This window comes from Perognathus longimembris, chromosome 15 (genome assembly GCF_023159225.1).
Source record: "Perognathus longimembris pacificus isolate PPM17 chromosome 15, ASM2315922v1, whole genome shotgun sequence".
Classification (NCBI taxonomy): Eukaryota; Metazoa; Chordata; class Mammalia; order Rodentia; family Heteromyidae; genus Perognathus; species Perognathus longimembris.
Genome location: NC_063175.1, coordinates 34,294,233 through 34,313,411, shown reverse-complemented (window position 1 = coordinate 34,313,411; position 19,179 = coordinate 34,294,233).

The following is a 19,179-nucleotide window of genomic DNA, read 5'->3' as shown; positions in this document are numbered from 1 at the left end:
TTTACATGATGTGTTACTGTAAAGTATCTTTTATTTCAAAGCCACTGTTAGTGGTTCCTGTAAAAAAAAAAAAGCTATCTATTCCATATATTTTTTTCTTTTTATCCCTATAGTGCATTCATTGCTGGAGCTCAACTCTATCATAGAATCTTCAGATTTCAGTGGAGCAGCAGAACTATCATAAAATGAGTAATAAAACATTCTTGTGACAGTATATTGGTTTCAGCATGTAGTAAGTATAGGGCTTTCTCTGATGAGGACATCAGGGAATAATTGTATTGAGCCACCTTGTGAGTATCTTTCACAACATAGGTAGAAGAATCAAAGCCTCTATTTTTTTTTTTATAAAAACCATCAGTTATTCACCAGCTGTTATATTTTCCTTCTAAGAATTTATCCTTCATGGGTTTCTTAATTCACACTTGGTATTATTTGTGTCTCCATGTTATCCTACAACTTTCTATTTTAATTTATCTCATGAAATTCCAAACTGAGATAACAATCTATATTTCTTTCCTTTATGAGGGTGTTGGTGTGAATTATTTCCCCATAATAATTCCTATATCCTCTGTAGATCATTCTACTAATTTACTATCATTAAACAAGTATAGTCTTTCCATATCTTTTCCAGGCTGACTGATTTTCTCTCCTCTAATTATAGAATTACAAAAAAATGTTATGAGACCCTACCTCTTCTCCAACTCCCCAAAGGCAGTAAGGGAAAGAATTACACCAAGTTGTCTCTATCTAGAATTTTCACATTGACATTCTTTAATCAAAAGTAAAACGAAGTTTTATTCATAGCCATAGTGTTAGAATGATCATTTAGAATTCAAGAAAGAAAAGATCTAGAAAGAATATTTTGAGCATATTGATATAGTATAATTCAATTTATAATAATGAAGTTATAAAGTAACGAACCACTCTTAATTCCAACTAAAATGGCCTTCTTAAACTTTAAACAGAAGTTAGGATTTTGTTCCATACTTATACAGAAATCCAACCAATATGGAGAAAAGCAGAAATTGCATGTGATGGTCCAAATAATGAGACATTACAGTGTTGTACAAGAGTGATAAAATGAAAGAACCATGTTCCTACTACTTATAGACTTATCATATCTAACACCCACTCTCTATTTATCTGTTGGTCTATCTATCATCTATCTACCTTTCTATCATCTCTCTTCAATATATTACTTATAAAGTAAACAGGAATTCAAATATTGCCTATATTTTGAATTTATACACTTTCTTTCTAATAAATATTTTGTCCTGTGATTTCACACTCTAAAAATTGGATTAACATTTTTTAGCAGGGAGTGTGAATGATTCTACATACATCAATAATACATTACATCTGAAATATTAGCCTGGACTCCTCCTCAAATTATGATGCTAACTTGCTCGGGAAATTTGTACAAATCACACTCTTTTTCCCTTATTTTCTCATTTATAAAGAAGAAAATAATCCAAATTTTTTGTGACATAGTTTGATACATGTACAGAATCTGATGACTCTGTATGAACACTTCTCTTCAAACTCAACAGCCTCACTTTCAGGGCCCACATTCTTCCTCACCGAGCCAGCCATCATGTACTCAATATCCTGAAAAGAGAGAGGGAGAAAGAGACTGTTTTTCTCCTTCTGCATGGGTGTGTCATGTCCTTGGTTGATGGGAACTCAGCATTATAATCTCTCACTGCTCTTTTCTAGATGGCTTTAAATTTTCTAGGTTGACTTTCCCTCTGGCCTGGAATCGATAGAGATTTCTCCTGGACTGAATATCATTTACCATAGAAAAAATCTCATGCTACAATTTGAGTCTCTTTCCTGGGGCCCACACTCTAGCCTCTCAACAGAAAAAAAAAAAAAAAAAGGTGGTTTGTACTCATTTCTCAGTGAGCATTGAGATTTCAACCAACATCCAGACATGGGCTTCCTGCAGAGGAGAAAATGAGGAAAGAGTAAAGATTGAGTTAGTTATGGAGGGACAAGGCTATCACCCTCTCTGGCAGTTAATTATACCTGAAAATCAGTAGTTATTCAATATTTTTCTTTTTAAATTTTTAATTGTTATTTCAAAGGTGATATACAGAGAGGTTACAATTACATAATTACATAAATCAGTTTTCAATATTCTTACATAAAGAAGATTTTGCCAATCAGATGTAAAGTTAGCCCTTCCTTCTTCCTACAAACATCCCTGCAAAACTTTGGAAATCCTCAGAACGAGGCCCACTTTGACTTTCTTTATATTAGTGTTAAGAACATTTGAGTCGCAGGAGCCGGGCCTGACTGGGGTGTGTTGTTACTGCTAGCAGTGGCTCCGGAAGGTGCAACGGGGGGGAGGGGGATCGCCCCCGCACCTCTGGAGACACCCTGGTTTCCCCCCAGCGAGGCTCGAATTCAGGGGCTCCCAACTAGCTCTCCGCACCCCCTAGGCGGGATTTGGAGTGCGATGGTGCAGCCCTCGGCCTCGAACTTCCTTCCAGTGGGCCTCGTCTCCTTGCAGCGAGTTTGGGGGGTGCGGACGGGCTCCCAGAAACGAGGGATTTCATGGGTCCCAGGCTACTGGCTGCTGGTAGGTTTCTTGTAGCAGCACAGGTCACGCTCCCCTTCCCACTGGTTTTCCCCGCCCCCCTCGCCTCCCAGCATCTGCACCCTGGCACCTACTTACTTCAGTACTTCATCCCAAGGCTGGGTGAGAGACCTCCCCGCCTCCATGAAAATATAAGATGCATGGGAAAGGCGCCCCAGGTTCCTTTGTAGTTGCTCAGCCGGTGGGACCGGCTGTCCATCTTTTGTGTGTGTGTGTGTATGCTGGTCCTGGGACTTGAACTCTCGGCCTAGATGCTGTCCCTGAGCTTTTGTGCTCATGGCTGATACTCTACCGCTTTGAGACACAGCTCCACTACTGGTTTCCTGGTGTTGCATTGGAGATAAGAAGCTCACGGTCTTTCCTGCCTGGGCTGGCTTCGAACTTCGATTCTCACATCTCAGCCTCCTGATTAAGTAGGAAGACAGTCATGAGCCACCTACTCCTGGTTCCGCCCATCTCATTGAGACAGGGTAGGTAGGGAAGGGAAAATGACGCCTGGGAAATTAGCAGGCAGAAATGCACAGACTAATGCTACATGCGTAGTTACGATAGAAGCAGGTAGAGAAGGAGCTGGAGGGAGTGAGGCTGAGAGGGATACATTGTAACACTTGGGAAATTTCGCAGTGAAACCATCCTCGTGTAACTAATATAAGTGAATAAAAATACCACACAAGCACACACACACACACACACAAAACAAAAGAACATTTGAGACCCCTCAAACACTCCTGTGGGACTTAATGTTCAAAGTGATGCCACAATTCTTATGTGTCAGGAATTATATGGCTTATGTAACTGTGCTCTAAAGCTATAGAAGTCAATCCACTAAAATCCAACCACATTATTTGCATAGGAATAATGCTCGAGCAACAGTACACTTTGGTTCAACACTCCACTGGTACATACTGCTCACTTCAACAAATCACAGCGTTAGTACCTCCTAGAATCATGAGAAATTACAGCCAAGAAATAGCTGTATCATAGGAAAAAAAAAAAAAAAAGCTAGAACAGAGACATTGGTAGTATGAGGTCCTTAGGTTCCTCCTATGTTATCAATGCAGATCCCCAAAGTCACCTCTTTGGCGGTGTTCTAATTTTATCTCATCTGAGAAATGTTCTGTGAATAATTCCATTAAAAGCTATCAAAGACACTCATGTGGCTCTGTGGAAATGGATCAAATTTAATGGCCAATATTAGTAATTCAGTCAAAGACTTGGCGTATAAACTTCATCTCATATTTCTCTTCTGACTAGGAACGTGCTTTGTTCAGAAGCATGTTCTTCTGACAGAAAATCATGAAATGACAACACATGCAAATCCCATGCATTCATAGAAACAGTCAAGACTAAGGGAAACACAGCATCAATGTATTAGGTAATGTTGTGAATGAATTGTTGTCCAAAGCAGACACTTGATATGAATTTGATCATTATTAAATTAGGTACTCATACTCATTAGAATCATTGTATCTGCTTCTTTATTTGGGGCTAACCTTCTCAGATAGCTTATTTCATATTTTGTTTGGCATTCAATATTTGATTTTTCAGTCTGACATTTGTAAGAATAGCTCTGTAAATCTGGACAATTTTCTTGATTTCCCAACTGATGTTGGCAATGATCAATTGGAATCACATTCTATGCACTTGTCCCTATCCAGAACTTATACCAATGCTTTCATATTTGCCAAACAAATTAATCAAACCAGTATATCACCATCACAAGAATGAACCTTTCTATATCATCTTTGTTTCCTTTCATTTATAACTAGTGGTATCTGATCCAATTATATTCTGTTTATTAATTTTACAAAGATAGATCCTTTATCTTGCTAGCTGCATTCAAACTACCAAAGTCCTGGTTTGTGTGCCAATGTGATGGATTTTCAGGTTGCTTTATCTGTCTTATTTCTATGCATGTAAAATTGAAGTCTCTCTTTAGAACATAAACATAATTAAGCACAATATAAAAATCATTCCCTATATAGTAGAGGGCAGATTTTCAACTCCTAGACTCCTCATGTTTTCAACTCTATAATTTTCCAACCTTTCTCAAGATTCCTTCTTTAATTTTTCCTTAGTTTTCTTCACAAAAATACATAGTCCAATAAATCCTACATACTATGATTTTTAAAATATCACAGTGTTTCTTCAAAGGTGCTGTTTCTGCCATATGCTTCTATGGAAATAGTGGTTTATTTCTTTCCATAACCTGTAAACTTCAATTTTAAGTTGAAACACAAGCATTATTTTGAAGCTCTTTTTGATTGTGAGTAGTATTTTGATGTATTTTGTGTTTAGGTATTTGTTTGTTTTAATGTTGGTCTTGGGGCTTGAACTCAGAGCTCTGTCCTTGAGTATCTTTTGCTCAAGGCTAACACATTACCAATTTAGCCACAGTTCCACTTCCAGCTTTTTTTTGTGTTTTTTTTTGTTTTTGTTTGTTAGTTTGTTTTTGGAAGTTTAGTGGAGATAAGTGTTTCACAGACTTTTCTGCCCAGACTGGCTTCAAACTGCAATCCTCAGATCTCAGACTGCCAAGGAACTAGGAATATAGGCGTGAGACCCTGGTACCTGAATTTCTTCAGTTATTTTTACCCAATGATTTTTATTGCTTCTATTCTATTGAAATAGTATTTTGAAGTTGCTCCCCCCATACACACACACACACATGCACACACGTGCACACACAAATTCACTTATAGGAGATTAAAATGTCATTGTGAATAATAAGCCATAAAAAAACTGAGGAATCAACTGAAGGAATGCTTTGAAAAATATGAATGGTTAGTAAATTGGAATTATTCCTGAAAAGAATCTTTTGAGAATCACATTACAAAATGAAAACTATCTTAAAAACATAACCAGAAAATGGACCCAAAAAGGGTTTGCAAGTTTCTGTGGGGAAAACCATACCCACTAGTAACAGGACTGAAATTTGAGTTAGTGCATCCATATCTTATCCCAAATATTGGTGAATTTTGGTAAAATTGGTGAAATACTTTCATTTGATTTGATTTGATTATATTTTATTCTGGTGTCCTTTACATTAGTGAACAAGAAACCACCTGAATTTTATCTAATGACCATCCTGTTTTGTGAGATGCTTTGAAATATTGAAGACTGTACAGTATACACTATTAAAATATAAATGAAGGTGTGTGTGTGTGTGTGTGTGTGTGTGTGTGTGTGTGTTAAGGTATCTTCGTGGCCAACTTAGTTTGTATCATTGATGAGTCAATCAGCTGATACATAAGGCAGCTGCAAATGTGGATCATGCAGAAAACACTCAATTTGTGGGCCATATGTGGGCATAAGCTTTGTGATGAATAAGCAAGACAAAACCAAATCTTCTTGTATGGGGAGTGCATATGCATGTTGATGAGCCTTAGCATCCATCCTCTGCTGAGTCGGGAAAGCAGGAAAAAAAAAAACAACTCCCCACAACCATTCTTTAAAAAAGGAAAGCATGCAAACTTCCACCCAAGTTCCACTTGCCTAGAGGTTTAATTTATTCATACCTATTAAGGACACAAAAGCCATTCAGTCTATTGACTTCTGGAATCAGTGTATTTATTACTAAAGATTTGTACATGGAAAATGTGGTCAATGGAGACAATTCACTACCGCAGAAGGTCAATTGGACACATTAATGGCCAATCCTCTAAAGCATGAAGAATCATTTTAAGGCTCGTATTACTATTTGTAGTTAAAGAGTCAGGTAAATGTTAAAAGGGCAAACAAATTTCATTTCCCTAGACTTCAGCTAATGATCAGAGAGATCAGGAAGTCAAGCACATTTTTACTCAATGGTCTCAAGCCCTTTGACTCCAGATTTGGGAAAAGGTTACTTGTCAGTTCTTCCTTAAGCAGGATTTGGTATTGTTGGCCTTTGTCCTTGCCTGGCCCCATTAATGCCAGGCATCTTGTAAAGAGTGGTATTCTTACTGTGCCAAGTTTCAGCAGTAGGTCTTCTGTGCATGCACAGGCAGTATTTCAAACAGAGAAAACTGTATATTTTTGGATTTTTCCCCTTTAATCTTGACTTTATTTTCTGTATTCTTACTAGGTATCCAGGAACTTTATGCTCCCTATGTCCCTACAGAGAAGTATACCACTTTTCTATAGACCTTCTTCAAATAATTCTGCCAATGTAGGATGTTAAGAATGGGACCCTTTCTCCTTATCTTCTCATTATGGCTCCCCTGTCCTTTAGGCTCCTTCTGCGTATGAAATTTCATGTCAGGAAAAAAATGTATCTAGCCAAATTCTTTTTTTTTTTTTTTTTTTTTTTGCCAGTCCTGAGCCTTGGACTCAGGGCCTGAGCACTGTCCCTGGCTTCCTTTTGCTCAAGGCTAGCACTCAGCCACTTGAGCCACAGTGCCACTTCTGGCCATTTTCTATATATATGGTGCTGGGGAATCGAACCCAGGGCTTCATGTATACGAGGCAAGCACTCTTGCCACTAGGCCCCTCAAATTCTTGTGTTTACAAGTTCAGTGGTTATTTTACACTGTAGAGGAAATTTCTGTGGAATTCAGGTGACATGGCAGGGCATGAATAAATAGATGATGGATGGCAAAAAGTGGTCAAAAAGTGGTTTGGGAGATTTCAAATTATATTAGTTTTTGCACTGTTTTAACTTGACTCTCAAAATCACCATTAGAATACAAGTCAAGACGAAAAAACCATAGAATTTTTCTAGAATATTTAAATTCTTTCATCCACTGCAAAATTTGCTCCTTGTACATTTCAAGCAATAGTGGTCCTGCCCAAGATACTGGGGAAAAAAAGACATCATAAATAATGTAAAAGACCCTCATAATTCATTTCACTTGAAGGTTTAGGATGAATTTTCTCATTTAAAATTTGTTTTTACCCATGTTGGGCACTCAGAGTATTTTTATATGTAACTTCTCATAACTCAGAGCCATATTTTTCCAACTCTTTACTCTTGCTTACAATGAGGTCATTTGAAAAAAAATAGAGAGAGCTTTCTAAGATCCCAAAGGAATCCCCATTTGCAGAAGGCTGAAGACTGGCTCCAGGGCTTGCAATTACAAAGGAGAGTGTATCACTTCCACAACCTTGATTCAGAGCCAACTCAGGTTAATATTGCCCCAGAGTTATTTCCTGGCCTCCCCAAATGGTTGGAAGTAGATGGTGTGGTGGTGGCAAATCCAGACATGCACCTCCCAGATGAGCAGGGCCATATGAACGCAGAGCTAAAAGGGACACTAGGATGAGATTTCAGGCAGTGAGTAGGAATGGGTAAGGAAGCCATTTGCACCAGGCTTCTATGAGTAGGAGGGCACAAACGAGGAAAAGTAGCTTAAAGCAAAGAGCTTTTGGCTGGAAATCATGAGACATGGGTTTTCTTTTCTTTCTTTCTTTTGTTAAAATTTTATATTGCCTCTATTTAGCTAAGTGACCATGGAGAAGGAGCTTATTTTTTCTAGGACATTTTCCCATTTTTAATGTGTAAAATAAATGAACTTTATTGTTTATTGTTACATTCTCTCAGCTCCCACACTCTAACTGGGATACTTTATAATCATCAAATAATTGTATTATGCTATGGAAAATCAGTAAGCATGACTAGATCTCAATTTTTTAGCTTTTTTCATAGGAAATTTAAAAAATCCAATACAGAATCCTCTAAATAACTTAATAATAAATAAGATAAACTTAAATGTATGTATACAATTATCATTCATAATTACATATAGAATATTCTTCAGTCTTCTGAAGGATTCTAAGAAGTATGGTTCAACATAGTAGTTCAAGAAGGCCAACCTGAAGAGAGAGAAGAAAAAAAAATAGGGAAATTCCAAACAAATAATTCAGTCATGGTGGCAGTTGAATGAAATTCCAGCTACTCAGGTAGCAGAGGTAACAAGATAAATTTTAGATGCAAGCTGAAAGCCAAAATGTACACATTTATCCATGGATAATAAACTAAAGTAGAAAGGGCAGGTGGCATAGTGCATAACTCATGAGCTGAAATCAAACTACCAACAAACTAAGGAAATAATTATTGCAAGTATATTTTGCTACCTATATGATTAGAACACTAAAGATGAAAGACTAAACCATTTACCAATGTCATGTGTCAGATGGGAATTTAGGTTTTCTAATATTAAAGCCGCTTTTTTTTCCTGTGATGTAATAATTCTAGGTATAGTCCTATGTTTCATGATGGACATAAAATAGCACACTCTAAGATATCTAGGGAGCAGTGAATTCTCAGTGAAATTAAAACAGGCATACACACAGACATCACATCCCCAAAACCTAAAATAATAATATCAACATGGAGAATTTCAAGAAACAGTAAGAACAATATGAATTAATAGTTTATTAGAATATAGATTTGAAAGTTGAAATCCATAAAACAGCAATGATATGACCATGGAGATATGAACAGATAACAACACTGCTTATTGAATACCTGCCATATGTGTCTAGTTAGTGCCATGACAAATAGTTCAAATTTAGAAACAAAAACACATTAGCAGAGTAAATAATGCTGGTTCTCATGTGATAAATTAACATTTAGATGTTGGAAATGATTTGTTTTGGACTCTTATAAATGCTAGAACGAAATTTCAATCATATTTAACAAACCCCATAGCCTTTGACCTGACTAACGAAAGGATCCTTTGGAATGCTTTGCTACAGTTGGGAACTGTCATGAGAAACAAAGAGAGGACTAGCTATATTGAAATAACAGTACCAAACAATTCACAGAAAGATGGAACTGCAATTGAGGAGAAAAACTCAGGAATAACAAACCATTCTGAAGATCTATATGACATGTGGAAATACATTTGGAGAAATGGGAATAGAGACAGAAGACTATCACTTTGTTTTTGTTTACTTTTTTTAATTTTCAAACTAATGTACAGAGAGGTTACAGTTTCATACGTTAGACATTGGATACATTTCTTTTACTGTTTGTTACCTCCTCTCTCATTGCCCCCTCCCCCTTTCCCTTTCCCCCCCAAGAGTTGTTCCGTTCATTTACACCAAACAGTTTTGCAAGTATTGCTTTGTAGTCATTTGTGTTTTTTTACCGGGTGTCTCTCTAATTTAGTATTCCCTTTCAGTTTCCCAGTTCTAATACCAGTATACACGGTTTCCAATGTACTCAGATAAGATACGGAGATAGTGCAGGTACAACCACAGGAAGGGGATACAAGAAGATCATCAATAATAGAAGCTATGGGTACACATAGCACATTGAAAGTAGTTACAACAGTGATATAACAATTGTTTCCATAACCTGGAGTTCCTTTCACTTAGCATCATCTTACGTGTTCATAAGGGTATAGCTATTGGGTTCTGTGACCCTCTGCTGTGACTTGCCAAAACCTGTGCTAATTATTCCCTATGAGGGAGACCATAGAGTCCATGTTTCTTTGGGTCTGGCTCACTTCGCTTAGTATAATTTTTTCCAAGTCCTTCCATTTCCTTATGAATGGGGCAATGTCATTCTTTCTGATAGAGGCATAAAATTCCATTGTGTATATGTACCACATTTTCCTGATCCATTTGTCTACTGAAAGGCGTTCTATAAAATCCAGCACCCATTTATGCTAAAAGCCCTGAAAAAATTGGGATTCCAGGGAATATTCCTGAATATAATGAAGGCAGTTTGTGACAAACCAACAGCAAGCATAATTCTAAATGGTGAAAAACTTAAGCCATTCCCTTTAAAATCAGGAGCAAGACAGGGTTGTCCTCTCTCTCCCCTTCTCTTCAACATAGTACAAGAATTCCTAGCCAGAGCAATTAGGCAAGAAGAAAAAATAAAGGGGATCCAAATAGGAAAAGATGAAGTTAAACTTTCTCTCTTCGCAGATGACATGATCCTATACCTAAAGAACCCCATAGACTCCACTTCCAAGCTACTAGAGCTGATCCAAAACTTCGGCAAAGTAGCAGGACATAAAATAAACCCTCAAAAATCAATGGCCTTTCTATACGCTAATGACTCAAACACCGAGGCTGAAATCAGGAAATCAACTCCTTATGCAATAGCCTCAAAAAACATAAAATACCTAGGAGTAACCTTAACCACAGAAGTGAAAGACCTCTATGATGAGAACTTTAAAAACATGAAAAAAGAAATTCAGGCAGAACTAAGGAAATGGAAAAACCTCCCATGCTCCTGGATTGGGAGGATTAGTATACTCAAAATGACAATATTGCCAACGGCTATCTACAAATTCAATGCAATACCCATTAATATCCCAACACCATTTTTTTAATGAAGTAGAGGAAGCAATCCAGAAATTCATATGGAACAATAAAAGACCTAGAATAGCAAAAAACAATCTTAAGCAGAAAGAACAGTGCTGGAGGAATTACAACAGCCAACTTCAACTGTATTATAAAGCTATAGTAATAAAAACAGCTTGGTATTGGCACCGGAACAGGTCTGAAGACCAATGGAACAGAATTGAAGACCCAGAAATGAAACCACAGAATTATGCCTAATTAATCTTTGATGAAGGAGCTAAAAAAATTGTCTGGAAGAAAGATAGCCTCTTTAAAAAATGGTGCTGGCAAAACTGGCTGAACACATGCAACAAACTAAAACTAGATCCTTATCTATCACCCTGCACCAAAATCAATTCCAAATGGATCAAAGACCTTGAAATTAAAACAGATACCCTGAAAACACTAAAGGAAAGAAGGAGTAGGAGAAACACTTGGGCTCCTTGGCACAGGACAGAACTTCCTTAATAAAGACCCAGAAATACTACAAATCAATGAAAGGATGGACAAATGGGACTGCATCAAACTGCAGAGCTTCTGCAGGGCAAAGGGTATACATCACAAGGTAAGCAGAAAGCCCACAGATTGGGAAGAGATCTTTACCAGCCATACAATGGACAAAGGACTCATTTCTAAAATATATGCAGAACTAAAAAAATTACATTCCTCCAAAATGAAATTGCAAAGAACCAATAGCCCCCTCAACAAGTGGGCTAAAGACTTAAAAAGATACTTCTCTCATGAGGAAATGAGAATGGCCAAGAGACATATGAAAAAGTGCTCTACATCACTGGCTATAAAAGAAATGCAAATCAAAACAACATTGAGATTCCATCTCACCCCAGTAAGAATGTCCTATATCAAGAAAACTAACAATAACAAATTTTGGAGGGGATGTGGCCAAAAGGGAACCCTGCTTCATTGTTGATGGGAATGTAAGCTGGTTCAGCCACTCTGGCAAGTGGTATGGAGATTCCTCAGAAGGCTAAACATAAAGCTCCCCTATGACCCATCAGGCCAACTTTTGGGCATCTACCCAAAAGACCACAAAAAAGGACACACTAAAGCCACCAGCACAACAATGTTCATCGTAGCACAATTTGTCATAGCTAGAATATGGAACCAACCAAGTCTATCACTTTGACAGACACTATTTGTTATAAACTTAAACATGGGTAGGAAATGAATGCCAAAAATTTACAAAATGCTGACAAAAGAAACCAAATCCCTAGGCAGATGGAGACACACTCTAAATTCATTGATTGGAAAACTGTCATGGGAAAGATAATGATTCTCCCCAATGTGATTGATAAGTTTACTAGTACCCATCCTATCATAATCCAACTAAGAACTTTGTAGGACTCTACAAATAGGGTCACACCTGTAATTATAGCTACTCCTACATCTCAGATCTGATATAACAGTTTAAATCCATCTGAGTAGGAAAATACATGAGAGTCTTCTCCTCAACCAGTAAAAAAATAAAAATAAAATAAATAAAAAAAACATATATAACTAGACATGTGGTTCAAATGGTAAGATTTGACCAAAATAATTAAGAGATAGCACCCAGGCAATGAGTTCAAGCACCAGTACCAATACAAAATCTCAAATAGGTTCATAATATCTTCAAATATTTACTACCATTGCATGTAGATTTTTTCCCATTCAGGGAACCAAATCCCTCAGGTGTTCCTGTGTATGGGTTTGTATTTTGGTCTGAGGAAAGCTATTAGCTTTTAAGTTCATGGAGAACTCTTCTGGAAATAGTGTTTTACCTTCTGAGCTTTGCCCCACATACTTTGCATTCAAAGACAAGTTGTGATATTTGTCTGGTGAGATGTTCTCCACCCAAGCCTTTTGTGGCCCAGATTATCTGGATTGTCCATGTACCTTGATGCAGAATAAATTAAGAAACTTATGTATTTTTGGTATGTGTGGGGGAGGGAGGGTATTCATCCATTGAATTCCCTAAATATAAAACTTATTAAACTCTTTGTTCTTTCCTTTTTCAGGCAGGTGTGGATGGACGTATTTTCTGCTGTGAAGCAGAGTGTGTCTTTCCTGTTTGTTGAGCAACTCTAGGTATTCCCATACAGATGATCAATGTGGCATTGCCTTTCCTCACTTTCTTAAAAAAAAAAAAGGAAAATAAAAAACATTGCCTGGGAAATTTGCACATACATCTCAAAATGTTTTATATTAGATTTGGTTACACAACACAAATACAAGGCTTTAAAAGGCTTCATATTTTAAGGCTACTCACTAAAATATTGTAGCCTATGCACAATCAGTCCTCTTTGAGGGGTTTAGGAAAAAAGCCATTTTAATTTACCCATTCTGGAGTGTGGTGCCAAGAGGACTACAAAAAATAATGACAAAGAAACTGGTAAAAAAAATTTTTTTTGAAAAAGAAAAAAGTATCAGTGGGTGCAGGTCTAGGCTTTCTCTAATATCTTGTTGATACTCAGTTTTCTCTTCACATTGTATAAATCGTTTGCCTTTTATAATTTTTCCATTTTTTAAGAATATTATACTATGGAATTGAACCCAGGGCCTCATGCATGCTAGGAAAGCACTCTACTACTAAGCCACATTCCCAGCCACAAGCTAGTACTCAGAACCTAAACAGAAACTTCAGCTCTATGTTCTACCACATTTGTAAATGAAGTTTTATTGTAACTCAGACTCATTTGTTGCATTTTCTGTAGCTTCTTTTGGGGAAAAAAGTGGGAATAGCTGTGACAGAGACAATATGGACTACATTAATTGCTATCTCCTCATATACAGAAAATGTCGACTGTTTCTATTTAAAGAAGTAACTCAAGGTAATCATTAATAGGTGGTGATAACTGGGTACAACCACTGCCAAATGCTGTTGGGATAAAATGACAGATTATGGTCTAATTATTTTAATTAGTACACTGCAACAGAATAAACAAATATAAGTGACAAGGAAGTAAAACAGCCTTCATACAGGAATCTGTACCATCAAAAATGGAGAGAAAGAAACCAGATATTTAAAGATAGTGAATATCACTGAATTATTTTATGGGTGTATATGATTATGGAACAAACAAAGGCATTGAAATTATTTTAGCAAGGTAAGTGGAAGATAATGCATAGAGGAAGTGAGGTTGGTGGGTACTTTTCATGTATATAGAGAAATGTTACAATAAATCTCCATGTAAAAGTCATGTATAACAATAACATTGAAAAATAAATATGATTTAGATATTTTAACATGTACATATATGTATATGTGCACAACATAATACACACACACACACACACACACACACACACACACACATATTTGTCCCCGAAGCCTGCAGTTGAGGGTTATCAGGCTCTTAGTCTTGATCAAACCAGAAACTCAAAACATGCTGGCATATTTTTTCATATCATAGACAGCACTTTACCTCCACGAAGAAAACTATAGTGCATTTAAAATTTATTCTAGGACTGGTTGTGTGTTTTGTATCCTAGTATCTCCCTCAAAGAAAATCTCCAGGTCCAGGTTGTGTTAGTGAAGGAGAAGAATATAAGGGTAGTATCATAATACAAGTACAATTTTATATTAGGACTGTAGAGTCTCTAAAGGATTCACATTAAATGGGTATTTTCCACTTTATTTTGCTATAATTCTGAATAAGTAACCAAATATTGCAGGTGTGTTTGAATAATTGCCTCTGTTCAGATAAGCGTGTCTAGATGCCATATTGATTTCAGGCTTGTTTTTCAATGGACTGGTATTGGCCAAGGAACTGGGAAGTAGGATGTCAAGTGACAATGAATAAAAATGATCTTTGTCAAATTGTCAATTTGATATCCTCAATAACACCTGTATTTTTTATTTGTAGCAATTAATTCAATAACATGTTAATATCAGAAAGAAGTATATGTGTAGATCAAGAAATAAAAGTTCTGTATCATGAAAACCAAGAGAAAAGACTAGTAGAATGATTTTGTACATGTTTAATTTGGCATATAATGTTTTATATTGATTTTTATTGACAAAATGACTAATGCAAATGAATGATGTAAATTTAAGTTTGACTTAAAGAAAAATTTCAAAAGAGCACCTGATGTTAATTTAAAAATTTATATATTTTGCTTAACTAGCATCAATATAGATAAGATCAATATAGATAAGACACATTTAACATGTATCGTATTATTTTATTCTTGTAATAATTTTTAATCAAAAAAAGAAAAGTTCATATTTGTTATTTTCTATTGCACATGCACATGTTTGCATATGCACATACAATTCTGTTCTATACCTTACTAGGAATTGAAGAGTATGACTCCAAATATAGCTGATGACTTTGTATGAAGATAACTGGCATTTTAAAGAGATTTGTTAATGAGAAGAAAAGGTATGATCAGTTTTCTTTTCTTACATATGGTTTCTGAGATAGGCCTGATGACTCATGCTTCTACTCATGAGAAATGGATTCTCAGATTACAGTTGAGAGCTAATCTCAGTTAAATTTTAGGAGCCCCAATATGAAACTTGGGTGTGGTGTGGTAATACACATATCACTTTAGGGACAATGAAAACCCAATCAATGTCATTCTTTCTGATAGAGGCATAAAATTCCATTGTGTATATGTACCACATTTTCTAATACATTCGTATGAAAATGGAAGAACTTGGAAAAAATTATACTAAGTGAAGTGAGCTAGACCCAAAGAAACATGGACTCTATGATTTCCCTCATAGGGAATAATTAGCACTGGTTTAGGCTAGTCACAGCAGAGGATCACAAGAGCCTAATACCTATACCCTATGAATGTATAAGATGATGCTAAATGAAATGAACTCCATGTTATGAAAATGAGTGTGACATCACTGTTGTAATTACTTTCAACATGCCATGTGAAACCATAGCTTCTTTTGTTGATGATCCTCTTGTATCCCCTGCCTGTGGTTGTACCTGAACTATCACTGTATCTCATTTGAGTGCACTGGATACTGTATATACTGGTATTAGATCTAGGGAAATAAAAGGGAATATCAAAATCAAGAGACAAAGGATAAAAAGACAAACAACTCCAAAAGCAATACTTGCAAAACCATTTGGTGTAAACCAACTGAACAACTCATGGAGGGAGAGGGAAAAGTGGAGGGGGAGGAGGGAGGGAGGAGGTAACAAACAGTACAAGAAATGTACACAAGACCTAATGTATGAAACTGTAACCTCCCTGTACATCACTTTGACAATAAATAAGCATTAAAAAAAGGAGAAAACCCAATCAAGCTGCTCATGTTCACAATCAAATTTCACTCAGCCACAATCAAGAATAATATTGTGTTATTAATAAGAATATTGAATGACTTGGAAAAAATTACATAAGTCAAAGTAAGCTATACCCAGAGAAACAAAGTTTTCATGGTTTCCCTCATTTGTGGTAGATCAATTGTTCCTACACACCTATAAGTAAACATGTTGGATGGCAGACAAGTAGTTACACATAAATTAATTCAAGTATAATACTCTATGGAGTGTTCCAATAGAATAATATTTTAGAAGGACTAAATGGAAGTCCAACAAAGTAACCATCAGGAAATGGATATGTCCAATAGGAGGGGTGATGATGAGGGGAATGGGTAGGCCAAAAGAAGGGAGTGTAGGGAGAATGTAGTAAAGAATTTGTTGTATATAGCATAACATCAAGAAAACAAAGGGAAGAGGAAGGTTGAAGGGGAATAAGAATGTGGGAGTTATTGACACTGCTTAAAATGCATTTAATTCATAAATTGCTGTGGTAGATGGAAATTTCCTTGCTCAACTATTTTATTATTTTTAAAAAAAGTTTATCAAAGTCCAGGCTTGTTTGGGATTACATGGAAGAATTTGTTAAAAAAAAATAAACAAATCAAGAAAGGCTGAGTTATGTTTTATTGTAGAGCCACCTGCCTAGCAATTGCAAGGCTGTAAGTTCAAACCCTTGTACTGCCAACAACACCAAAAAGTTGTCTTTTTGTGTGTGTTTTATTTTTATGTTGTATGTTATCATTGCATTGCTTATATTACATGGTGATAATTTCTTGAGAATTCTGGAAAATTGTGTATATTCCAAAATGTTCAATTTGCTAATGAGATAATGCAGAATATTATTTCATTGATGGAGACTAGATTTGAGTATTTGTATTTTTATTTTTGTGTATAATTAAAAATGTGTATATTACAATAATTTTTATTCTATGCAAATGGCATAAGTATGGAAGTTATATATGTGTATTTGTTAAACTTGAAAGAACTGAGGATATATGTTCAACTTCATCTATGGTTTTCACTGGCAAGGTGTCATATTTGTCTCCTTTCATTTGATCATTTCAACTAGCATTTTTTACTTTGATCAATGAGGAAATGAGGAAAAGGGTGGCACTGTTCAAAAAGAAATGTACTCAATACTTGGACTTACGTAACAGCAACCCTTCTGAACATTACCTTTATAACAAAAAAATAAATATTTTGTGGTGTTTCATTTTTGTGTCACAATCAACATAATCAAGGCAATGAAACTATTCTCTACTCCCAAACATTTTCTTTCTTAATCCTCTTAGAGGTAAATTTTTCATATCAACAATCAACCAGGAGAGGAAGATGGCACTGCCACAGTAGGGAGACACCCCGACTCGCTCCAACTGAATAGCAAGCTGGGGAACTCCAGCACCCAACACCCCATCAAGAACACAGCAATACCAGCAGCCAGAAACAATAGAGAAACGCAGGAAATGAAACTGAACAAAAAAAAGAAGAGCCTATAACCTGCATGAAGCCAGAAAATCTCCAGGGTACCCTTCCCCCACCCTCCAACCCTAGCCCTAACAGGGCCAGGCTGGGAAAGGGGACCTGGCGCCAACAAACTGACTGCCAAAAAGTCATGCCAGGAGCACAGAGTGCAGACAGCAAGAGCTCCACGTACCCCAGGGGGAAAGCAGACCAATCAAGACAGACAGCGGCGATGGGAGGCACTGGACCACATGGCCTGGATTGGACATGAGCGGCAGAACCAGGTGGTGCAGAAGGGGAGAGCCGTGACTGACACCACCAAACAACCGATCACCACACCCCAGCACACCACCCCCAAAGGGCCAACAGTAGCGCAGGACACACACACAATCTAGGTCCAGTAAGTTCCCCATTACCCCCACTCCCACCGGGAGACCAGCTATCAGAGACCCAAACCCTACAAAGAAGCTAGAGCTCCCTCCCTCCCCCTCCCCAACCCGAGGGAACAAAGAATCCCTAAATCAGGTGGCGAAAGGTCCCTTCAGACTCTGGGAGGACACAGGAGTTAGCAGGAGCAGAGCAGTACCAAGGCAGCAGAGGAGCCTGAAAATTGGCCACACAAGCCACGCCCCCTTCCCATCAGGAGCCCAGGGATTGGTAGACATTGGAAGCCCCACCTGAGGCACCTGGGCCGTATGGACTTTTTGAACAAAAGTCACAGGCGTGCTAGTGGGCAATACCAGCCCATCAGGGACACCTGGGACTGATCACATGCCCTCCTTGCAGCGGAGGCACAGTCTGTGGGTGCCAACCCGTGCCCGGGCATTTGATCCCACTAGGGCCCACACACACCACCCCCCACAGCAAACTCGCAGGAGGGCACAAGCACACCCCAACAACCCTGGGCTCGCTCTGGTAGGCGTACCATGCACAGGTGGGCAAGGCCCCACAGTGCAGCGCCCGCTCTGATAGGCGCACCCGCACAGGAGGGCAGAGCCCCCCAGCGGCAGCGCCCACTCAGATTGACCAATTTCACACAAGTGGGTGGGCCGCCCCTCAACAACACTGGCTCCTGAGCAATACACACCGGAGGGCAAACTGCCTGAGAGGTGAGCTCCCCTGACCAAGATACCGAGTGGAAAAAAGAACCAAAGAAGAGAAAATCCTCCATGCCACGCTGAATCAGTGACCCGCAAACCCCCACCAGGGACGTGCTAGGGTCAGCACAACACAGCGGCAGGACACTATCCTGCAGAGAAAGACACAGAACCTACCCACCCCCTAGTGCAGTGAGGGTGACCACCTTGGCAACAACCAAGACGGTCATGATCACACATTGGGCAGTAAGGTTCAACAGCCAAACTCAAACCAAGAGTCAGGATACAAACAAGTCTCCCACTGATGGACCAGCAGGAACCAGCACAAAGCCAAACCACGGAAGCCACCCACAGATCTCCAGATGCTCAAATCACAAAGAAATATAACAGATTTCATCAAAGGGCAAGCCAACTTGCCAGCTCCAAAAAGCAGCACGACTGAAGAGGAGATGGA